Source organism: Arachis ipaensis, chromosome B5, assembly GCF_059453495.1.
Source record: "Arachis ipaensis isolate K30076 ecotype BB chromosome B5, ASM5945349v1, whole genome shotgun sequence".
Taxonomy (NCBI): Eukaryota; Viridiplantae; Streptophyta; class Magnoliopsida; order Fabales; family Fabaceae; genus Arachis; species Arachis ipaensis.
The window spans coordinates 87,581,031-87,606,958 of record NC_142440.1 but is presented as its reverse complement, the minus strand read 5'-3'; the positions used below and the strand labels follow the sequence as shown (position 1 = coordinate 87,606,958).

Sequence of the window (25,928 nt, the reverse complement as noted above, 5' to 3'; positions counted from 1 at the left end):
GGGAAGTTCTCACCAACCCCACTCAACAAGTCGAAATCTTAATGGTTCAAGAGTTCTATGCCAATGCATGGATCACCAAGAACCATGATCAAAGTCTGAACCCGAACCCTAAGAATTGGCTTACAATGGTCCGGGGGAAATACTTAGATTTTAGTCTGAAAAATGTAAGGTTGGCATTCAATTTGCCTATGATAAGGAGATGCACACCGATACACTAGAAGGGTCAACTTTGATCAAAGGTTGGACTAAGTTCTCATGGACATCTGTGAGGAGGGTGCTCAATGGAAGAGTGATTCAAGAGGAAAGCCGGTTCAACTAAGAAGGCATGACCTCAAGCCCGTGGCTAGGGGATGGTTAGAATTCATCCAACGCTTAATCATTCCTACTAGCAACTGACGATGCACAACCAAGGGATGTTATATTGGTAAGATTTTTCTCTTTAATATCACCTCGTTGTGAGTATAGCCTACCAACAACAATCCTCGGGGGTCAAATTTAGAAGAAGGATTTGGTTGTCACAAGTTTAACCCCAATAGAAATAACCGAAGTATTCAAACCTCGGGTCATCTCACGAAGAATGGGCAAACATGTGCTTCGACATTGGTTAGAAATCCGGGGTTGAGAGTTATGAGCATGAAAATAAATGGAAAACTCAACAAGCAGGTAATCTTAAATTGCAATAAACGAATTCAACTACATAAGCAAAAATTAAGCAATTCCAATGGACAAGCAATATTCTACTTAATTCTCCCTTAAGTTAAGCGAATAACTATGACTAAGACACTTGAAATTGGAAATCGGTTTTCAATTATGAATGGTAAAAAAAACTCTTGGCTAGACATGGGAATTGGGGTCACAATCCTTGTCCAACACTCCATCTTGACAATTATGAGGAACCAAGCTCATTAAGTCTACTCTCAAGTCTTAAGTACGTGATGTTTACTCCTAGACTTGGAGTACGTCAAATGGCCCTGGCCACATCAACCCATAAGTCCCAACCTACCTACTAATTAGATTAGTAGTGGGTTGGCATCAATGAGTATAAATTGACCACCTAGGGCTCTCAAATCATCAAATCCATTAGACCCAATGACTCAAGTTTACCCAATTCCCTTGACCTAGGCCAAGAGTGAGAAGGAACTACTCCATAATCAAAGTAAACAATTCATTAAACACTTGGTAAGCGCTAACAAAAGACATGTTCAAAATAGTAATTAAATTGAATTCTACAAATACCCACTAACAATGATCAACATACAATCAAACAATCAACAAGATTAAACATAGAAATCATCAATGTAACATCAACAAAACAAGATTCACAACATTCATGAAATGGGTAAAATAACAATTGACAAGAATCATAAAACTATCACTAGATGTAAGCAAGATTGTAGCAAGGAAATTAAATTGAACAATTAAAACTGTAATCAACAAAATCCAATTCACAAATCAACAAGGAAAAATCAAAATGGAAACTAGATCTAGAGAGGAACAAGGGTTTCTCTCTCTAGAATCACCAAAAAAACCTCAAAACTCTAAAATTATCTCCTAGTCTCCAAATGAGTCATCCCCCTTTTCCCCCTAAGCATCCTTGGGTGTTTTCCATGCAGAAACAGCTTGAAATTGGGCCTCCTTGGCCTCAGAAATTGCCAGGCACGATTTCTCTTAATGAGGTCACGTGCAGCTTCCCACGCGTGCGCGCCATGCGTGCGCGCGCGCCGATTACTTTTGTGATCCACGCGTGCGCGCCAGTTGCGCGTGTGCATCGATAGAAATCTTCCAATCTGCGCGGATGCGTCCATCCTTGCGCGCCGCTTCTATCCAGTCCCATCCACGCAAGCACGTGGAGTGCGCGGGCGTGCCGATGCTGCTGCTCGTAAGACTTCAATTCTTCATGTTCCTCCCTTTTTGTACATGCTTTCTCCCTCTCTTCTGAGTCATTCCTAACCTATAATTCCTGAAATTACTCAACACAGATATCACGGCATCGAATGACAATAGAATAGGATTGAAATATGGCAAATTTAAGGTAAAACAAGCATGTTCTTCATCATAGAGCAATATTGGGAAGTGAACACAAAACCATGCATTTCTTGTGAATAAGTGTGAGAAATATTGATAAAATCCCCCAAAATAAGCACAAGATAAACCACGAAATCGGGGTTTATCAGCAACCAATCTGAAGTTACTATAGACCGGGCTATCATGATTCATAGCATCATGATTAGAGAGGAAGTAGAAGTTCATGAGGTTATATCCCAAGAACTCTACAAGGTGGCGGACAAGTCCTCCACTGTGGCAAGGTTAGCCTTCCCTCATCTCATTTGTCACCTCTGTAATTCAGCTGGAATTGACATAGAGGAAGACATCCTCATTGATGAGGACAAGCCCATCACTAAAAAAAGGATGGAGCAAGTGAGAGAACCTCACCAAGAGCATGAGGAAACTCCTCATCATGAAATCCCTGAGATGCCTCAAGGGTTGCATTTTCCTCCACAAAACAATTGGGAGCAAATCAACACCTCCCTAGGAGAATTAAGTTCCAACATGAAATAAGAGGAGACCAAAGAACCATGAGAGAGGAGCAACAAAGACAAGGAAGAGACATTGAGGAGCTCAAGCACTCCATAAGATCTTCAAGAGGAAGAACAAGCCGCCATCACTAAGGTGGACCCGTTCTTTAATTTTTTATGCTTATGTTTATTTATGTTTGTGTCTTTATTACATGATAACTAGTGTCTAAGTGTCTATGCCTTAAAGCTATGAAAATGAATCCATCACCTTTCTTAAATGAAAAATGTTTTTAATTGAAAAAGAAAAAGAAGTGCATGCATTTCAAATTTTAAAACAGTTTAATTATTTTGATGTGGTAGCAATAATATTATTTTTCTGAATGAATGCTTGAACAGTGCATATTTTTTAATTTGATTGTTTATGAATGTTAAAATTGTTGGCTCTTGAAGGAATGATGGGAAAAGGAGAAATGTTATTTGATAATCTGAAAAATCATAAAATTGATTCTTGAAGCAAGAAAAAGCAGTGAAAAGCTTGCAGAAAAAGGATATATGCAAAAAAAAAAGAAGAAAGAAAAAGAAAAGGAAGCAGAAAAAGCCAATACCCCTTTAAACCAAAAGGCAGGGGTGACAAAAAGGATCCAAGGCTTTGAGCATCAGTGGATAGGAGGGCCCACAGGAATAAAATCCTGGCCTAAGCGGCTCAACCAAGCTGTCCCTAACCATGTGCTTGTGGCGTGAAGGTGTCAAGTGAAAACTTGAGACTGAGCGGTTAAAGTCGAGGTCCAAAGCAAAAAGAAGAGTGTGCTTAAGAACCCTAGACACCTCTAATTGGGGACTCTAGCAAAGCTGAGTCACAATCTGAAAAGGTTCACCCAGTTATGTGTCTGTGGCATTTATGTATCCGGTGGTAATACTGGAAAACAAAGTGCTTAGGGCCACGACCAAGACTCATAAAGTAGCTGTGTTCAAGAATCAACATACTTACTAGGAGAATCAATAACACTATCTGGATTCTGAGTTCCTATAGATGCCAATCATTTTGAACTTCAAGGAATAAAGTGAGATGCCAAAACTGTTCAGAAGAAAAAAGATAAAAGCCCCGCTCATCTAATTAATACTGATCTTCATAGATGTTTTTGGAAGTCATTGTATATTCTCTTCTTTTTATCCTATTTGATTTCAGTTACTTGGGGACAAGCAACAATTTAAGTTTGGTGTTGTGTTGAGCGGATAATTTATACGCTTTTTGGCATTATTTTTAGTATATTTTAGTTAGTTTTTATTATGTTTTTATTAGTTTTTAAATAAAAATCACAATTCTGGACTTTACTATGAGTTTGTGTGTTTTTCTGTGATTTCAGGTATTTTCTGGCCGAAATTGAGGGACCTGAGCAAATATCTGATTCAGAGGCTAAAAAAGGACTACAGATGCTGTTGGATTCTGACCTCCATGCACTCAAAGTGGATTTTCTGGAGCTACAGAAGCCCAATTGGCGCGCTCTCAATTGCTTTGGAAAGTAGACATCCTGGGATTTCCAGCAATATATAATAGTGCATAATTAATTTGCCCGCGATTTGGTGGCCCAAACAGGCGTTCCAAGTTAGCTCAAGAATTCTGGCGTTTAACTCCAAAACTGGCACAAAAGCTGGAGTTAAACGCCCAAACTGGCACAAAAGCTGGCGTTTAACTACAAGAAAAGTCTCTACACATGGAAGCTTCAATGCTCAGCCCAAGCACACACCAAGTGGGCCCGGAAGAAGATTTCTGCATTATTTTCTGATTTCTGTAAACCCTAGGCTACTAGTTCTCTATAAATTGGACCTTTTACTATTGTATTTTCATCTTTGGACGTTTAGTCCCTAGACCTTGGAGGATGGCCATTCTACCATGCTTACACCATTATCACTTTTGTATTTTCCACGGTGGAGTTTCTATACAGCATAGATTAAGGTGTGGAGCTCTGCTGTTCTTCATGAATTAATACAAAGTACTATTGTTTTTCTATTCAACTCAAGTCTATTTCTTCTCCAAGATATTCATTCGTTCTTCAACTTGATGAATGTGATGATCCATGACACTCATCATCATTCTCACCTATGAACATGTGTCTGACAACCACCTCTGTTCTACTAGCAATGGCTTGAATGCGTATCTCTTGGGTTTCTAATCTACGATTGGAACCTTCGTGGTATAGGCTAGAATTATTGGCGGCCATTCTTGAGATCCAGAACGTCTAAACCTTGTCTGTGGTATTCTGAGTAGGATCTGGGAAGGGATGACTGTGACGAGCTTCAAACTCGCGATTGTTTGGCGTGTGACAGACGCAAAAGGATCAATGGATCCTATTCCAACATGATCGAGAATCAACAGATAATTAGCCGTGCGGTGACAGCGCATTTGGAACGTTTTCACTGTAAGGACGGGAAGTAGCCGTTGACAACGGTGATGCCCAACATAAAGCTTGCCATGGAAAGGAGTATGAATGATTGAAAGAAGGCAATAGGTAAGCAGAGGTTCAGGGGGAACAAAGCATCTTCATACGCTTATCTGAAATTCCAACCAAAGAATTACATAAGAATCTCTATCTTTATTTTATGTTTTATTTATCTTTTAATTATCAATTCTCCATCACCATCTGAATTCTCCTGACTGAGATTTACAAGGTGACCATAGCTTACTTCAAGCCGACAGTCTCCGTGGGATCGACCCTTACTCACGTAAGGTATTACTTGGACGACCCAGTGCACTTGCTGGTTAGTTGTGCGGAATTGTGACAAAGTGTAATTCATGTTTGAGAGCTCCAAGTTTTTGGCGCCATTGTTGATGATCACAATTTCGTGCACCACTCCCCAGATCAGGTAAATTTTTATTTTTGTTAAGTCCATGATTTTGATTTTCTTCTTCTTCCTGATTTTCGAAAACTTTAAAAACTTTTTCAAAAATATTTTTCTTTTCTTTGTTTAATTTTTGTTCTTGCTATTGAGTCCTTCCTGTTCATGCTTTTCAATTTCAAAAATTTTTAAAGCTTTTTCAAAAACCTTTTTCATATAGTTTATTTTTGACATCCTCTGCATTCTGTTTGAGTCCTTGTGTCTATTTTCTTCTGAATAGTTGTTCCTTTGAGTCTTTCCTTCTAAAAATTTTTAAAAATAATTTTTCTTTGGTTTAATATTGTTTCAATTTTTAAGTTTGGTGTTTTCTTGATATTTTTCTTGTGATTTTCGAAAATTTTGTTTTGGTTTTCTAAAAATTTTAAGTTTATTGTTCTTTTTGTGTTCTTGTGTTCTTTGAGTCTTTAAATTTTTTTCTTCGTGTTCTTGTTCATCTTCAAAGTGTTCTTGAGTCTTGTGTGTGTCTTGATCTTAAAATTTTTCGGTTTGGTGTTCCCATATGTTTCCCTCCAAATTCTCGAAAATTTGGGTGCACTAGATCTAAAAATTTTAAGTCTTGTGTCTTTTTTTTGTGTTTGTCTCTTTCATCATAAAATTCAAAAAAAAAAATCTTTTCTAACTTAATTTCAACCATAATTTTCAAAAATCATAAATAAAATGCAGATTTTCAATTTCAAATTTTTATCTTATCATATCTTAGTTGTGAAGTTTTCAAAAGTTAAATTTTTCAAAATTAAAAATCATATCGTTTTCAAAAAATCTTATCTTTTTCAAAACTTATCATATCTTTTTCAAATTTTAAAAATCTTATCTTATCATTTTCAAATTTTTAAAAATTAAATCTTTTTCAAAATCAATTTTCAAAATCTTTTTAAATCATATATTTTTCAAACTCAAAATTCAAAATTTTATCTTTTTCTAATTTCAATTTTCAATTTTAAATCTTTTCTTATCTTATCTTTTATTTTTATCTTTTTTATTTTTATCTTTTCTTAATTAATATCTTATCTTCTCTCTCTTATTTTTCAAAATCACCTAACTAACTTTTCCCTCTCTCAATTTTCAAAAACCATATCCCCTTTTTCACTCTCTTCTTTTTCAAAACCTCCTAACTAACTCTTCTCTTTCTTAATTTTCGAAAATCATTTCTCTTTCTTCTCTCTCATCTTTTTCAAAACTAGCTAACTAACTCTCTCTTCTTAATTTTTGAAAACTACTTCTCTTTTTCTCTCTCTTCTTTTTCAAAACCTCCTAACTAACTCTTCTTTTCCTTAATTTTCAAAGATATCTCACTTCTTCTCTCTCATCTTTTTCAAAACCTCCTAACTAACTCTTCCCTCCTTAATTTCGAAAATAATATCTTCTTCTCTCTCTCTTCTTTTTCAAAACTACCTAACTAACTCTCTTCTCTCTTAAATTTTTTAAAATTTCTCTCTCTTTTCTCTCTTCTATTTTTCGAAATTTACATTTGAAATTTAAATTCTTTTTAAATTATTAATATAATTTTTGAAAACTTAAATTAATTAATTAATTAGATAAAAAAATAAAAATATTTTAATTCTTATTTACTTTTTCTATTTATGCCACTTCTCTTCTCATCTTTATTCATTCAACTCTACTTCCTTCGACTCTTTGCCTACAATTCTTTATCTTCTTTCCTTTTTTCTTCACATCTCACTTGGAGATTCTTGCAAATTGGCACAGAAAGCTCTCTTGTGATTTTCTTTCCATTTTCTTAACTTTCATCCTCTCTTATTTACTCTTATCTACTATATTCAAGGTATTTTTCCTTTACTTATTTTATTTATTTTTATTTTCTATCTTCTTCTTCTTTCTCTACTTTTGACTTTAAGGAGGAGCTTCTTGTCTATTGGCAGTCTCTTTCTTTTCTTTCTTTTTTTGGTTTCTAGTTTATGACCAGGAACAGGGATAAAGAACCCTTCTTGACTCTTGATCCTAAACCTGAAAAGACTCTGAGGAGGCATTTACAACAAGCTAAATCACAACACTCCGAAAGAAACCTTTCATGAAGTTTTGAACAAAAAAAGGAGGATATGGCCGAACCACAAGAGGAGCCCAGAAAGGTCCTTGGTGACTTCACCATGCCTACCTCTGACTTTTATGGCAGAAGCATTGTTGTACCTGCCATTGGAGATAACAATTTTAAGCTTAAGCCTCAGTTAGTCTCTCTTCTACAGTAGAACTGCAAATTTCATGGACTTCCACTAGAAGATCCACATCAGCTCTTGGCATAATTTTTATAGATCTGTGATACTGTAAAAACCAATGGAGTAAATCCTGAGGTTTATAAACTGATGCTCTTTCCCTTTGCCTTAAGGGATAGAGCTAAAAACTGGTTGGATGACCAGCCTAAAGAGAGTATTGACTCTTGGAAAAAGCTAGTTAATACTTTTCTGGCTAAGTTCTTTCCTCCTCAAAGGATGATAAGATTAGAGTGGAAGTTTAAACCTTTAGACAAAGAGAAGGTGAATCCCTCTATGAAGCTTGGGAAAGATACAAGCAGCTGATCAGGAGATGTCCTCCTGACATGCTATCAGAATGGTCCCTCAGAGGCATGTTCCATGATGGCTTATCTGAGATATCCAAGATTTCCTTGGGTAGATCTACAGGTGGATCCCTCCACTTGAAGAAAATACCTATAGAAGCAAGAAAACTCATTGAAATGGTTGCTAACAACCAGTTCATGTACACTTCTGAAAGAAATCCTGTAAACCATGGAACCTCTCAGAAGAAAAGAGTTCATGAAGTTGAGACTCTGAATGCCATCCTGGCTCAGAATAAGATCTTGACCCAACAGGTCAACATGATCTATCAACATCTCACCGGGATGCAAACTGCACTTGGCAGTAATCAGGAAGCTTCTCTTGAAGAAGAAGCTTATGATCCTGATCAACCCACCATGGAGGAGGTGAATTACATGGGAGAAGCCTATAGAAACACTTACAACCCCTGATGGAGGAATCATCCTAACCTCTTATGGAAGAATCAACAGAAACCTCAGCAAGGTTTCAATCAAGGTGGTAGGAACCAGAATAGGTTCAACAACAGACAACCATTCCCATCTTCTTAAGGGAATATGGAGACTTCTAAGCAGAGCCTTTCTGACTTAGCCATTCTAGTCTCCAGCCTCACTAAGAACACCCACAGTTTCATTAATGAAACAAGGTCCTCCATTAGAAACTTAGAGGTAAAAGTTGGTCAACTGATGTCAATCCTAGAGAAGAGTGCAAGGCCATAACCATGGAGGCAAAGGCCAAATTGGAGGAGATTGGGAAGGCATTGAACGCCAGTAAAGAAGCCTTCACCGAGTGTTCAACACCCACCAGCCCAGGGAAGCTGGCATTGAACGCAAGCAAGGACATCCCTTCTGGGCATTCAATGCCTAGAATACTAGAGGGACTGGCATTTAACGCTAGTCAGGATGGTCAGCAAGGGTGTTCAACTTCCAATAAGCTAACAGTGTTGGCATTGAACGCCAATCAAAGCACACCCTTTGAGTGCCTGCATCCCACTCAAGAACCCTCTAGCCCAGAACCAAATGAAACCACAAAGACAATTGAGGTTCCTTTGAATGCACTTCTGCAGTGCATAGGTTCTGATGACTATTCATCCTTAAGTGAGGATGAAGACACTAGGGAAGAGCAAGTTGCTCGTTTCCTAGGAGATCTAATAAAGCTGAACGCCAAACTATTTGGTACAAAGCCTCTAGAGGGAGAACCTCCACTGCTTACTAAAGAACTCCATACTTTGGTTCAGCAAGAGCTACCTCAGAAGATTCCTGACACTGGACACTTTCTGATTCTTTGCACCATAGGTACTATGACCTTTAAAAAGGCTTTGTGTGACCTAGGGTCAAGTATTAACCTCATGCCACTCTCAATAATGGAGAATTTGGGAATCCTTGAGGTACAAGCTGCACACGTCTCTTTTACAAGACCATGAAAAAGCTATATGGCTTAGTGGAGGATGTCTTGGTTAAAGTTGAAAACCATTACATCCCTGCAAACTTCATTGTCTTGGACAGAGGAGATGCTGGGGATGACTGTGTCATCCTTGGAAGACCTTTCCTAGCCACAGCTAATGCTATCATTGATGTGGCTAAGGGAGAACTAACCCTAAAGTTAGGGGAGGATCACATCTTATTCAAGATGCCTCATCCCAAGTCTCCCTCTAAAAGAGAGATAACAGTGCAACACCTAGTGTGCAAACCCTCTCTTTCTAAGCAGAGCTTTGCAGAGCCCCCAGACATCAATTTTAGGTTTGGTGTTGGACAGCCCTCAACAAGCTCTAAGCACAAAGGTACTAAAGAGAAAGTACCTAAAGGCTGGAAGGACAAGAAAGTCCCAACTGAAGGCCTCTCACCTGGCGTGAAAGATGTCTTCACTAAGAATCCAGTCCTACCACATACAGTAAGTCGTGTCCTATCTCTAGAGCATGTAGAGCTCATTCATGAGGGGATAGGAAGAAAATTTACTGTCGGGGGCAAAAATCTGAGCCCATACTCACCTCCGTAAGGAGCTAAAGGTCAAGCTAGTGACTTTAAAAGAACGCTTGTTGGGAGGCAACCCAACTTTACTCAACCATTTATTTTCTTTTTGATTTTTCCTTTAGTTGTCAGAGTCATGATCATGTGCATCAGTCCAGAGACAGATTTCATAGCAGTAAAAATAGAACACTCAAAGTGGAGTGTTAAAATTGAACACCAGCCAGGGAGCAGCCCCTGGGCGTTCAAACGCCAATGCAGAGAAGTAGGAAATCTGGAATTCCATAGCCTCTCAAGACCAAGAGGTCCCACAGAAGCTCCACCTACCCCACCTTCTTCTTCCCCATTGATCATATTTGATTGAGGATGAGCAAAACTCTTAAGTTTGGGGTTGCAAAAGCTTTGCTTTGTAATTTCTACCACTCTTAATTATAGAAAAGGATGGAGCAAACTAGATAGCATGCACATGAACCTGTGCAGCCGCCTCAACAAAGACAAAGGAGTGACATAGAAGAGATCAAGCACTACACGGGATCCTCAAGGAGGAGCACTGGCCACCATCATTCAGGTGGATTCGTTCTCTTTTACTCCTTTCCTATTATTTTTCTGTTTTCTGTCTGTTTATCTATTTTCTTGTCCTAGTTGCATGATCATTTGCATTGGTGTCTTAAAGTTGTAAAATGTTCCATATATCTCTCACCGTACTTAAATGAAAAAATTTTTTATTTGAAAAGAATTAAGAGTTGCATGAATTTCAAGTTTAAAATAAGATTATTTTAATTAGTTTGATGTGGTGTCATTTGCTTTTGTTTTCTGAATGTATGATTAAACAGTGCATATTTGAAGTTAAAATTTTAGAATGTTGGCTCTTGAAAGAATAAGGAAAAAGGAAAAGTACTATTGATAATCTGAAAAATTAATAAAATTGATTCTTGAAGCAAGAAAAAGCAGCAAAAAGAAAAAGCATGTTGCAAAAAAGAAAAAAAAGAAAAGTAAAAGCATGCAAAAAAAATGTGGTAAAAAGAAAAAAAAATAGAAACCAGAAAAATCCATTACTGCCTAAAAATGCAGGAAAATGAGGGCAGATTGAAAAATCCAGTAACCCTTTAAACCAAAAGGCAAGGGTAAAAGGACCCAAGGCTTTGAGCATCAGGGGTTAGGAGGGTCCAAAGGAATAAAATCCTGGGCTAAGCGGCTAAACCAAGTCGTCCCTAACCATGTGCTTGTGGCGTGAAGGTGTCAAGTGAAAAAGCCTAAGACTGAGCGGTTAAAGTCGTGGTCCAAAGCAAAAAGAGTGTGCTTAAGAACTCTGGACACCTCTATCTGGGGACTCTAACAAAGCTGAGTCACAATCTGAAAAGGTTCACCCAGTTAAAGTGTCTGTGGCATGAATGTATTTGGTGGTAATACTGGAAAACAGAGTGCTTAGGGTCACGGCCAAGACTCAGAAAGCTGTGTTCAAGAATCAAAATAAGCTTAACTAGGAGATTCAATAATATCATCTGGATTCTAAGTTCCTAAAGATGCCAACATCTCTGAGTTTCAATGGATAGTGAGATGCCAAAACTATTCAGAAGCAAAAAGCTACTAAGTCCCGCTCATTTGAGTTTAACTAAGCTTCATTTGAAACTTAAAAATTTATTGTATCTTAATTTTCTTTTTCATCCTACTGTGTTTTTAGTTTCTTGGGGACAAGCAACGGTTTAAGTTTGGTGTTGTGATGAGCGGATATTTTATACGCTTTTTTGACATCATTTTCATATAGTTTTTAGTAGTTTTTGTTTAATTTCTTTTGAGTTTTTATAGGTTTTAGTGTTAAAATCATATTTTTGGACTCTACTATGAGTTTTTGTGTTTTTGGGCAATTTCAGGTATTTTCTGATTGAAATTAAGGAGCTGGAGCAGAAGTCTGATTCAGAGACAGAGAAAGCATTGCAGATGCTGTCCAGATCTGACCTGCTTGCATTTGGAAGAGATTTTCTGGAGCTACAAAAGTCCAAATGGAGCGCCCTTAACGGATACGGAAAGTTGAGTTCTAGATCTTTCCAGCAATATATAATAGTTTATACTTTGCTTCGAATTAGAGAGCCCAAAACTGGTGTCCACTGCCAACTTCTTGCCCCCTTCCAAGCGTCCAAAGAGCAAAGCCCAGCGTCCAAAGGCCCAGAGAGGATTCTAACACTAAATAGACTATTTTACCCTTACTAGTCATCTGTTTAGTATTTAAGGGATTTTATTTATGTGATTCGGACACACTTGGGGACTTTAGAACCTTTTACACCTCCCGCTAAGGGAGGTCTACCATATTCATGTTTCTCCATTGTTTTTACCTTCAGTATGAGTTTCTAAACCTCCTAGGTTGAGGGGAGGAGTCTTACTGAATCCTATGAATTAATAAAAGTACTATTGTTTCTTCTTCGATCCGTGTTTGATCTATCTCTAAGAAGTATATTCCGATCGTCATCATGGTGAGCAGGATGATCTGACAAATTAGCTCTGTTCATCACACTAAGATGAACGTGCCTGACAAACACCCGCGTCTACTTGGGTTCGTGTGAGTACCTGGAAGAAAAGCACGAGCCAACAGCTATGTTTATACATCTCTCAGACGGTTAATCCACGGCTTCATTGGGGACTTCTCGAGACACCAGTTCAGCCGATTTTCGGGGAGATTTGGGTCTCCATGGTATATGCTAGAATCCTAAGAAGCAGTATTCTCTGATCTGAAAGATTCGACCCTGTCTGTGGCATTTTGAGTAGGATCGTCAAGAGAATGGACTGTTATGCGCTTCACCCTTCGTCAAATTGAGTAACCACGGCCAATTTCCACGGCCGTGTTCAACCTATAGCAGAGGAGATCAATGACCACAGGCAATGGCTTTGATCACTTATAGCCTGCCATAGAAGAAGATCACTCACAAGCAAGGAAGACAGTAGTACCAAAGTTACTTCAGAAAGACAAAGCAACTTCGACTCTCAACTCTATTCCTATCCCTGAAAACACTTGTTTTACAAATACAAATTATGAATAGTTTCCTCTAATCCAAAGACCTTCTGATTCCGCCTGACTAAGACCTGCAAGACAACCGTAGCTTGCTTCAAGCCACAATCCTCGTGGGATCGACCCTGGCTCGCTCAGGTATTCTTGGACGATCCAATGCACTTGCTGGTACTGCTGTTGTACGAAATAGTGTGGCTTTTGCGTACACGCGCACCACCTATCATATTTCTGTAGTCCTTAGTATATATAGGAGAAGATCACCCTTGTTTTAGGATCTTCTACCACCATAGAATGTTATTTCATATTTTTGAGTTTCATTGTACAGTGTGAGCCACTAAACCTTCTAGGTTAAGGTTAGGAGCTCTGTTGAGTTTTATCGATTAATAAAGCACTACTATTCTATTTCCATTCGTGTTTGATTCTATTCTAAGATCTATCTTCGTTCTTCAACCTTATGAATGAGTTGAACCGTCACAAGTTATCTCTATTTCTACATGGGTTCAGCAAGCCTCTTTCATCGGATATCAATGAACCACTAGCTTGAGGATACATCTCTTAGACGGCTGGGTGTTCAATGCCCAAAAGAAGCAGAAGATATGGCATTGAACGCCAGGAAGGAGGCCCCTCCTGGGCGTTCAACGCCCTAAGTGGAGCAGCAAGCTGGCATTGAACGCCAGCTATGGAGCATGAGCTGGGCGTTCAACACCCATAAGGGGGGCAGGAAATTTGAATTCCCTAGCCTCTCAGGACCAGTGGATCCCACAGCATCTTCACCTACCCCATCTTCTTCTCTCTTTTTTTCACACTTCCCCACACACTTTCCTATAAATCCACAACCAATCACATCCATACCTCTTTCCCAAACCATCATAACTCCCACCAATCCCCACTCACTAAAATTCAAATTTTCCCACCCATATTTCCCCACATTCATTCGAAACCCTAATCATTACCTCCCTATAAATACCCCCTCATACCACTTATCCCACACACTACTCATACAACTTTAGCCCTCACTTGGCCGATTACTCTTCTCCCTTCATCTCCATCTATTTTCTTTTTCTTCTACTCCATTCTTCTCTTTTGTTCATTGTAATTACTCGAGGATGAGCAAAGTTTTAAGTTTGGTGTGAAAAAGCTTTGCTTTTTGCTTTCCATTCCCACTTATTGCACCCAAGGTCGGAGAACCCTCTAGAAAGAGGAAACGAAAGGCCGTAGCCACTACCTCTGAATCTTGGGAGATGGAGAGATTCATCACGAAAGCCCACCAAGACCACTTCTATGAAGTAGTGGCAACGAAAAAGGTGATCCCTGAGGTCCCTTTTAAGCTTAGAAGAATGAGTAACCAGAGATCCGACATGAAATTCGGAGAAGAGGTTGAAAAGTCCTAACCAATCTCATACAAGATGTTGGGATCTCAATGGTGCAAGAATTCTATGCTAATGCATGGGTCACGAAAAATCATAATACAAGTGTGAACCCACATCCTAAAAATTGGAGCACCATAGTCCGAGGGAGAATCTTGTACTTTAGTCCAGAAAGTGTGAGGTTGGCGTTCAACTTGTCTTTGATGCAAGGAGACCCACATCCCTACACTAGAAGAGTCAATTTTGATCAAAGGCTGGATCAAGTGCTCTCATACATCTGTGTGGAAGGAGTACAATGAAAAAGAGATTCCCAACGCAAGCCTATCCATCTAAGAAGCCCTGACCTCAAGCCCATAGCTAGAGGATGGTTGGAATTTATCCAATGTTCTATCATTCCTACTAGCAACCGGTCCGAAGTGACCATAGACTGAGCCATCATTATCCATTGCATCATGCTTAGAACTGAAGTGGAAGTACATAAGGTGATACCTCAAGAGTTGTACAAAGTGGCGGACAAGCCCTCCACCCAAGCAGGGTTAGCTTTCCCTCATCTTATCTGTCACCTATGCAATTCAATTGGAATTGTCATTGAAGGTGACATCCCAATTGAGGAAGACAAGCCCATCACTAAAAGAAGGATGTAGCATACTAGAGAGCCGGCACATGAGATCCCTGAGATGCCTCAAGGGATGTATTTTCCTCCCCAAAGGTATTGGGATCAATGGCATACTTCTATGGGAGAATTAAGCTCTAACATGAATCAGCTCAGGATGGAGGATCAAGAGCATTCTACCACCCTCAATGAAAATAGAGAAGATCAAAGAGTTTTGAGGGACGAACAACAGAGACAATGGCATAACATTAAAGACATCAAGCACTCTATTGGATTCTCCAGAGGAAGTGGTAGCCGTCGTCACTAAGGTGGTCCCGTACCATCACCCCTTTCTTTTATGTCATTTTTCTGTTTTCCATTATATTTTGTTGTCTGTTCTCGTGTTCTTACTGCATGATCATTTCTATCTATGTCTTAATGTTATGAAATGTTCTATATATCTCTCACCTTATAGTGCACGGAATTGTGATCACACTTTTCACAACTCCGGTACAACTAACCAGCAAGTGCACTGGGTCGTCCAAGTAATAAAACCTTACGTGAGTAAGGGTCGATCCCATAGAGATTGTCGGCTTGAAGCAAGCTATGGTCATCTTGTAAATCTTAGTCAGGCGGATTCAATGGGTTATGAGTTTTGATAATTAAAAGATAAATAAAACATAAAATAAAATAAGATACTTATGTATTTCATTAGTGGGAATTTCAGATAAGCGTTTGGAGATGCTTTGTTGCTTCTGAACCTCTGCTTTCCTATTGTCTTCATCCAATCATGCGTGCTCCCTTCAATGGCAAGCTGTAGGATCCTCTCAGTGAAAATGGTCCAAGTACGGTTTCTGCACGGCTAATTGGTACGCGAAGTGTTTATTCCCCAATAACGGCGCCAAAAACTTGGTGTGCGTAACGTGATCTCAACACTTCTTCACAACTCCGCGTAACTAACCAGCAAGTGCACTGGGTTGTCCAAGTAATAAACCTTACGTGAGTAAGGGTCGATCCCACGGAGATTGTCGGCTTGAAGCAAGCTATGGTCATCCTTGTAAATCTCAGTCAGGTAGATTCAAATGGTTATGAGGTTTTAATAATTAAAATATAAATGAAATGTAAAATAAGATAGAGATATTTATGTAATTTATTGGTGGGAATTTCAGATAAGCGTCTGGAGATGCTTTGTTGCTTCTAAACCTCTGCTTTCCTACTGCCTTCTTCCAACCATGCGTTACCTCCTTCCGTGTCACCGCACGGCTAATCATCTGTCGGTTTCTGGTAGCGTCGGAATAGGACCATTGTCCTTTTGCACACTATCACTGTGCCCAACATTCGCAAGTTTAAAGCTCGTCACAGTCATCCCTTCCCAGATCCTACTCGGAATACCACAAACAAGGTTTTAGACTTTTCGGATCTCAGGAATGCTGCTAATGGTTCTATCCTATACAACGAAGGTTCTAATCTCAGATCCAGATGCTCTATTGTCAGGAGAGACGATGTGAATCGTTGATTAGAGACCCAAGAGAATATACTCCGGCTGTCGTCCAATGACTACGTTGAACATCATGTAGACCGCTTTGTGGTTGTCAGGCAAGCGATCTTGGCTAAGCGAGTAACGAAGATTGGGTGATTGTCACGGGTCACCCCTTCATTCTGACATAACTGAATTAAGTACGAGAGTATATCTTGGAGAATAAGTAGGCGTGAATTGAATAGAAAAATAGTAGTAATTGCATTAATTCATGAAGAACAGCAGAGCTCCACACCTTAATATATGGGGTGTAGAAACTCCACCGTAGAAAATACATAAGTGAAAAAGGTCTAGGCATGGCCATGAGGCCAGCCTCCAAAACATGTACAATGGTCTAAAGATATTCCAAAAGATAAAAAGCTTTAAATTAAATCTCTAAAATTAGTTTTTATACTAAACTAGCAACGTAGGTTTACAGAAAATGATTAACTAAGTGCAGATAGTGCAGAAATCCACTTCCAGGACCCACTTGGTGTGTGCTTGGGCTGAGCCTTGAGCTTTACACGTACATAGCCTGTTTCTGGAGTTAGAAGCTAGCTTTGGTGCCAGTTTGGGCGTTTAACTCCAATTCTGGTGCCAGTTTGGGCATTTTACGCCAAGATACTTTAGGCTGACTTTGAACGCCAGTTTGGGCCATCAAATCTCGGACAAAGTATGGAAAGCCCAGGAAAGCCCATGATGTCTACTTTCCAATGCAATTGAGAGCGTGCCAATTGGGCTTCTGTAGCTCCAGAAAATCCACTTCGAGTGCAGGAGGGTCTGAATCCAACAGCATATGCAGTCCTTTTTCAGCCTCTGAATTAGATTTTTGCTCAAGTACCTTAATTTCAGCTAGAAAATACCTGAAATCACAGAAAAACACATAAACTCATAGTAAAGTCCAGAAATGTGATTTTTGCATAAAAACTAATAAAAATATAATAAAAAGTAGCTAAAACATACTAAGAACTATGTTAAAAATAATGCCAAAAAGGGTATAAATTATCCACTCATCACAACACCAAACTTAAATTGTTGCTTGTCCCCAAGCAACTGAAAATAAAATAGGATAAAAAAAGAGAATATACAATGAATTCCAAACTTATCAATGAACATAGCTCCAATTAGATGAGCGGGGCTTGTAGCCTTTTTGCTTCTGAACAGTTTTGGCATCTCACTTTATTCTTTGAAGTTCAGAATGATTGGCATCTATTGGAACTTAGAATTCGGATAGTGTTATTGATTCTCTTAGTTCAGTATGTTGATTCTTGAACACAGCTACTTTATGAGTCTTGGCCGGGACCCTAAGCATTTTTTTTCCAGTATTACCACCAGATACATAAATGCCACAGACACATAACTGGGTGAACCTTTTCAGATTGTGACTCAGCTTTGCTAGAGTCCCCAGTTAGAGTTGCCCAGAGCTCTTAAGCACACTCTTTTTGCTTTGGACCACGACTTTAACCGCTCAGTCTCAAGCTTTTCACTTGACACCTTCACGCCACAAGCACATGGTTAGGGACAGCTTGGTTTAGCCGCTTAGGTTAGTATTTTATTCCTTTGGGCCCTCCTATCCATTAATGCTTAAAGCCTTGGATCCTTTTTACCATTGCCTTTTGGTTTAAAGGGCTATTGGCTTTTTCTACTTGCTTTTTCTTTTTCTTTCTTTTTTTCTTTATTTTTTTCTTTATTTTTTTCTTTTTTTCTCTTTTTTTTTCGTAAGCTTTGTCTATTCACTGCTTTTTCTTACTTCAAGAATCAATTTTATGATTTTTCATATTATCAATAACATTTTTCTTTTTCCACTATTCTTTCAAGAGCCAACAATTTTAACATTCATAAACAACAAATTCCAAAATATGCACTGTTCAAGCATTCATTTAGAAAACAAAAGGTATTGCCACCGCATCAAAATAATTAAACTAATTTCAAGATAGAATTCGAAATCATGCACTTCTTGTTCATTTGCAAATAAAAGCATTTTTCATTTAAGAAAGGTGAAGGATTCATAGGACATTCAAAGCTTTAAGATATAGACACTAGACACTAATGATCACGTAATAAAGACATAAACATAGATAAAACATAAAGTATATATTTCAGAAAACAGAAAAATAAGAACAAGGAAATTAAAGAACGGGTCCACCTTAGTGATGGTGGCTAGTTCTTCCTCTCGAAGATCTTATGGAGTGCTTGAGCTCCTCTATGTCTCTTCCTTTTCTTTGTTGCTCATTTCTCATGGCCCTTTGGTCTTCTCTAATTTCATGGAGGACGATAGAATGCTCTTGGTGCTCGATCCTTAGTTGTCCCATGTTGGAACTCAATTCTCCTAGGGAGGTGTTAATTCGCTCCCAATAGTTTTGTGGAGGAAAATGCATCCCTTGAGGCATCTCAGGGATTTCATGATGAGGAACTTCCTCATGCTCTTGTTGAGGTCCATGGGTGGGCTCTCTTGTTTGCTCCATCTTCTTCTTAGTGATGGGTTTGTCCTCTTCAATGAGGATGTCTTCCTCTATGACAATTCTGGCTAAATTGCATAAGTTACAGATGAAATGAATCTCTCTATCTCTCATGACTCAGACGTGGAAGCAATTGCCTTCCTTTTCCTCTTTCTAGAGGTTTCTCTGGTCTTAGGTGCCATTAATGGTTATGAAAAAAAAAACAATGCTTTTTCCACACCAAACTTAGAATGTTTGCTCGTCCTCGAGCAAAAGAAGGAAGAAATGAGTACAAGAAGAAAAAATGAAGGAGATGGAGGTGAGGAGAGGGTTCGACCAAGTGGGGTGTAATGTGTATGATGTGTGAAATTGAAGGTGGTAAGGAGGGTATTTATAGGGTAAGGGAGAGAGGGTAGCCGTGTATGAGGGGTTGGGTTTGGGAGAGAAATAGTTTGAATTTGAATGGTGAGGTAGGTGGGGTTTTATGATGGATGGAAGTGAGTGGTGAAGAGATTATGGAGAAGAGGGTAAGATTTGATAGGTGAGGGGTATTTAGGGAAGAGTTATTAATGGGATTTGTCAAGGGTGTTTGGGAAAGAGTGTTATGGAAAGGTGTAAAGAGGAGAGAAGAAGAGGTGGGGTAGGTGGGGATCCTGTGGGGTCCACAGATCCTGGGGTGTCAAGGAATTTGAGTCCCTGCACCATTCTGGCGTTCAAACGCCCATTTTGTGCCAAATTTTGCGTTTAACGCCAGCTCTGCTACCTTTCCTGGCGTTAAACGCCAGTCTGCTACCCATTTCTGGCATTAAACGCCAGCCAGATGCCCATTCTGGCGGTTAACGCCCAGAATGCTGCCAGGCTGGGCGTTAAACGCCCATTCTGCTATCCTTACTGGCGTTTAAACGCCAGTAAGCCTGTTGATGCCAGGGCATAATGGCCTGTTTTTCTGTGCTTTTTCAGTAGATTTTAATTCAGTTTTCATACAATTTCTGTTGATAAAGGAGCAAAAGCATGAAAAATCTCTGCATGAAACAAAATCTCAAGCATAGGTGAATTTTAGTTAATATACATGGTAAATATGATGAAATAGATCACACTAAGTGAAGTTTTGATTTTGAGTATTATTAGCATACTTAGTATATAAAGATCATCTTGTATGTTACCTTGATGCACTTTGTGTGTTTGATCTCAGGCCAAAAGAAGCAGAGAAGAGCCACGTTAGTGCCCACGTTAGTGTAGGAAGGAAAGTTGGAACGTTAGTGGGAACGTTAATGGCATCAACTTTGAAGAAGGAGCAGCGTTAGTGGAAAAAGTGAGTGCCAATAACGCTAGCGAAGGTGCAAGAAGACCCTCGTTAGTCTCCACGTTAGTTACATTAACGTGGGAACTAACGTGGAAGGAAAGGGAAACGCCAACGTTAGTGGAAAAAGTGAGTGTCACTAACGTTTGCGAAGCAAAAAGACCCACGTTTGCTTCCACGTTAACTACATTAACGTGGGAACTAACGTGGAAGGAAAGGGAGATGCCAACGTTAGTGGAAAAGGTGATCTCCACTAACATTTGCGAAGCAAAAAGACCCACGTTAGCTTCCACATTAACTACATTAACGTGGTAGTTAACGTGGCCAAAAGTCTCACCTGGCAGCCTGACCATGCCTTCTTCAAACAAGAATAACTTGAGCCACAAAAATTCAAATGAGGTGATTCCAGTGGCATTGGAAAGTAGGATTCCAGAGCTTTCCAAGCATATATGGCACTACATGGTAAACACTGAATTTGAGGGAGAAAACCTGCCTTGAAAGTGCAACGATGAACATGGTATCAACCTGTAGTAAGGCCAGCTGACCTCTTCACCTTCCAAGAAGTGTAACTCGAGCTGTAGAGCTCCAAATGATGCGCTTCTAAAGATGTTGGAAAGTAGACATCCAGGACTTTCCAACAATATATAATAGTATGGGGTGGACATTAAGTTTGAACTCCATAACCTGGCAATAATGAAGCCCTAATCGCTAGCGTTATTGTGACTCACTTTTTCCAGTAACGCTAGCGACTATGCCAGCGATCATGTCCACTTCAAAGGAGCATAACTTGAGTTATAGATGTCCAATTGAGGTGATTCCAGTTGCGTTAGAAAGCTGCCATTCATAGCTTTCTAACGATATATAATAGTCTATAGTGGGCATGAAATTAGAGCACAAACAAGAGGCATCTTTTAAGCCCCAAAAACACCAACTGGGTAGCAAGTGTAACGTTAGCCACAATAACTTCAGCACTAACGCCACACTTGTAGCATTAGTGTGGCTAAACACCTGGACCTCAACTTGACTCACTTCTCTCTCAAGTCCACTTCAAATCTCAAGCAAGCAAGCCCACAATTGTCAACCAATCAAGGCCACAAGAAGCATCTAGAGTAGGAATTTTTATTTAATTATAATTTACTTTTAATTTCATTTTGTAATTTAGGAGAGCCTACATAAAGGCCTTAGTTTTTACATTGAAAGCATTCTAGAAAGTGGGAAATTGAAGGAAGGGGGAGAGAGTGAAGACCAATTCGAACTTCTGTGAATTGGCACACTCCAAGGGGAGTGGGTCTTCGGACCCCTCCCCTCCTACACTTTTCTCCTTTTTTTTCTTTTCTTCCTTAGGAGTAGTTTCGTTTTAGTTGTAATTTTCATTTATGAACTTTGAAGTTTTATTTTCAGTTTTAATCTTTATCTTTATTTTTCTGCACTTTCTTTCTTTTCTATTTTGGTAGAGCAATGAACAACTAACTCTTTTCATTGGGTTAGAGAGCTCTATTGTGATTCAATGGATCAATTGTAGTTCACATTCTTCTTCTTCTTTCTTTTCTCTTGATTTTACTAGAGAGCTTTCGATCTTCATCCAATTGGGTAATTGTCTCGGAAGAGAAATTGCTCATACTTGGATTTCCTCTGAACCTTGGAAGAAGAATGAGGAAATTATGCTAGAATTGCTCTCTCACATTAGATTAGGTTGGGGGTTGGATGGATATTGTGACATTTAATCCTACCAATACTTTGATCTATGAATGTGTGTGGTATAATCAGTGACCAAACTTCATCTCTTCTCATGAGCAATTAGACCAAGGAATTGGCTATTGATCAAGTTTAGAGAGATTGAATTACCAAGGAATTGGGATCCAATCACTTAAGATTGCCAAGGAGATCAATGAATGCATTGATTGAGGAAGAGATGAGAATGAACTTGATCCGGAGGATTGCAATATCTCTTGATCCCAATGTTCATTTTATTTTTAGTTCTTACATTTACTTTTCTTTCCATTTTACTTTTATGCACTTTATTGCTTTCTTTACTTTTATGCCAATTACATTTCCTTTAATACTTATCACTCCAATATGATTTGTCTAACTAGGATAATTAATCAACTATTGATTGCTTAATCCGTTAATCTCTGTGGGATTCGACCTCACTCTTTTGTGAGTTATTACTTGACGACAATTAGGTATACTTGCCGAGGGAAATTGTTGAGAGACAAGTTTCTGTGCATCACCTGTCCTCTAGGGTGTGCTGTTTTTTATGCTGTTTTTTCATTCTATTTTTTATTTTTCATTTGTTTTTGTGATTTCACATGATCATCAACCTAAAGAAAACATAAAATAAAAATGGAAAATAAATAAATATAATTAAATAATATTGGGTTGCCTCCCAACAAGCGCTTCTTTCATATCAATAGCTTGAGAGTGAAGCTCTTAGAGAGCTTCACAGAGAGTCAGAGCTTAATGGTGGCCTCCCAACACCAAACTTAGAAGTTGAGTGTGGGGGCTTTGTTTGACTCTGTATTGAGAGAAGCTTTTCATGCTTCCTCTCCACGGTTGTAGAAGAAGATCCTTGAGCCTTAAACACAAGGTCGTCCTCATTCAATTGAAGGACTAGCTCTCCTCTGTCCACATCAATCACAGCTTTTGCTGTGACTAGGAACAGTCTTCCAACGATGATGGATTCATCTTCATCCTTCCCAGTGTCTAGGATTATGAAGTCACCAGGGATGTAATAGCCTTCGACCTTCACTACGACATCCTCTACAAGTCCATAAGCCTATTTCCTTGAATTGTCTGCCATCTCCAGTGAGATTTTAGCAGCTTGTACCTCAAAGATCCCTAGTTTCTCCATTACAGAGAGGGGCATGAGGTTTATCCCTGACCCCAGGTCACACAGAGCCTTCTCAAAGGTCATAGTGCCTATGGTACAAGGTATTAAGAAATTTCCAGGATCCTGTTTCTTCTGAGGTAATTTCAGTTGAACCAGATCATTTAGTTCATTGATGAGCAATGGGGGTTCATCCTCCCAAGTCTCGTTACCAAATAACTTGGCATTCAGCTTCATGATTTCTCCTAGATATTGAGCAACTTGCTCTTCAACAATATCTTCATCCTCTTCAGAGGAAGAATACTCATCAGAGATCATGAATGGCAACAGTAAGTTTAGTGGAATCTCTATCGTCTCTATATGAGCCTCAGATTCCTTTGGTTCCTCAATGGGGAACTCCTTATTGGCCAGTGGACGTCCCTTGAGGTCTTCCTCACTGGAAATCACTGCCTTTTCTTCCTCTCCAGGTTCGGCCATTTTGGTTATAGTTATGGCCTTGCACTCTCTTTTTGGATTCTCTTCTGTATTGCTTGGGAGAGTACTAGGAGGGATTTCAGCAACTCTTTTACTCAGTTGACCCACTTGTGCCTCCAAATTTCTAATGGAGGACCTTGTTTCAGTCATGAAACAGAGAGTGGTCTTAGATAGATCAGAGACTATAGTTGCTAAGTCAGAGTGGTTCTGCTTAGAATTCTCTGTCTGTTGCTGAGAAGATGATGGAAAAGGTTTGTTATTGCCAAACTGTGCTATTCCACTATTATTATTATTGAAGCCTTGATTAGGCTTCTGTTGATCCTTCCATGAGAGATTAGGATGATTCCTCCATGAAGGATTGTAGGTGTTTCCATAGGATTCTCCCATGTAATTCACCTCTTCCATTCCAGGATTCTCAGGATCATAAGCTTCTTCTTCAGAGGAAGCTTCTTTAGTACTGCAGGAAACAGCTTGTATTCCAGTCAGACTCTGAGAAATCATATTGATTTGCTGAGTCAATATTTTGTTCTGAGCCAATATGACATTCATAATATCAATCTCCAGAAATCCTTTCTTCTGAGTTGTCCTATTATTGAAGGGATTCCTTTTAGAAGTGTACATGAACTGGTTATTTGCAACTATTTCAATGAGTTCCTGGGCTTTTGCAGGCATCTTCTTCAGATGAAGAGATCCTTCAGCAGGGTGGTCCAATGACATCTTGGACAATTCAGACAGACCATCATAGAATATACATATAATGCTCCATTCTGAAAACATGCCAGAAGGACACCTTCTGATCAATTACTTGTATCTTTTCCAAGCTTCATAGAGGGATTCACCTTCCTTCTGTCTGAAGGTTTGGACTTCCACTCTAAGCTTACTCAACTTTTGAGGTGGAAAGAATTTGGCCAAGAAATCATTGACCAACTTCTCCCAAGAGTTCAGGCTATCTTTAGGTTGTGAGTCCAACCATGTCCTAGCTCTGTCTCTTACAGCAAAGGGGAAAAGCATAAGTCTGTAGACCTCAGGATTAACCCCATTGGTCTTAATAGTGTCACAAATTTGCAAGAATTCAGCTAAGAACTGATGAGGATCTTCCAATGGAAGTTCGTGAAACTTGCAGTTCTGTTGCATTAGAGAAACTAATTGAGGCTTAAGTCAAAGTTGTTTGCTCCAATTGCAGGGATTGAGATGCTCCTTCCACAGAAGTTAGAAGAGGGTGCAATAAAGTCACCAAGCATCTTCTTTGCATCTCCACCATTGTTATTAGGTTCGGCCATCTCTTCTTCTCTTTCGAAAAATTTTGTCAGGTCCTCTCCAGAGTGTTGTGCTTTAGCTTCTCTTAGCTTCCTCTTTAGAGTTCTTTCAGGTTCCGGATCAGTTTCAACAAGAATGTTCTTATCCTTGCTCCCGCTCATATGAAAAAGAAGAGAACAGAAAAGAAGAGGAATCCTCTTGAAGATCTTATGGAGTGCTTTAGCTCCTCTATGTCTCTTCCTTGCCTTTGTTGCTCCTCTCTCATGGCTCTTTGGTCTTCTCTAATTTCATGGAGGAGGATGGAATGCTCTTGGTGTTCCATCCTTAGTTGTCCCATGTTGGAACTCGATTCTCCTAAGGAGGTGTTGATTTGCTCCCAATAGTTTTGTGGAGGAAAATGCATCCCTTGAGGCATCTCAGGGATTTCATGATGAGGAATGTCCTCATACTCTTGTTGAGGTCCATGAGTGGGCTCTCTTGTTTGCTCCATCCTTTTCTTAGTGATGGGCTTTGATAAACCACTATTTTATGGTTTATCTTGAGCTCAATTGAGTGATTTTTATCAACTCTTTACCCACTTATTCATACTATTTGCATGGTTTTACGTTTTCCTTCCTAATTTTGTGCTATTATTGAAAACATGTTTCCTGGGCCTTTAAATTGCTAATATTAATCCTCTCTTATTATCATTAGATGCCTTGATATGTGTGTTAAGTGATTTCAGAGTTTATAGGGTAGGAATGGCTTGGAGGATGGAAAGGAAGCATGCAAAAGTGGAAGGAATACAAGAAGTTGAAGGAACTGCAAAGCTGTCCAACCTGACCTCTTCGCACTAAAACAGTCATAACTTGAGCTACAGAGGTCCAAGCGACGCAGTTTCAAATGCGTTGGAAAGCTAACGTCCGGGACTTCAATTTGATATATAATTTGTTATAGTTGCCCTGACGCTATATGATGCGAACGCGTGCTCTACGCGGACACGTCGCAGTGACGAAAATCAGCGTGGTAGATTTCTTCTCCAGCGATTTCTGGGCAGTTTTCGAACCTGTTTTCGGCCCAGAAAACACAGATTAGAGGCTATAAAGTGGGGGAGTCCATTCATTCATAATAATCGGCTCATAATTCATAATTTTTAGTTTTAGATGTAATTTTTAGAGAGAGAGGTTCTTTCCTCTCTCTTAGGATTTAGGATTAGGATTCCTCTTAAAGGATTTAGGATTTCAACTTCTTCTCAGGTTCAC

At 39.2% G+C, this 25,928-nt stretch overlaps 2 non-coding genes across 2 annotated transcripts; one reads left to right on the top strand and one right to left on the bottom strand.

Annotated features, from left to right (window-relative positions):
• Positions 1-7,857: 7,857 nt before the first annotated feature.
• LOC148564873 (small nucleolar RNA R71) lies at positions 7,858-7,964 on the bottom strand. Its single transcript, XR_015885140.1, has one exon. It is a non-coding gene; the product is annotated as a small nucleolar RNA R71 (small nucleolar RNA).
• Positions 7,965-24,205: 16,241 nt separating this feature from the next.
• On the top strand, positions 24,206-24,309 carry LOC148564872 (small nucleolar RNA R71). Its single transcript, XR_015884629.1, has one exon. It is a non-coding gene; the product is annotated as a small nucleolar RNA R71 (small nucleolar RNA).
• The last annotated feature ends 1,619 nt before the right edge of the window (positions 24,310-25,928 follow it).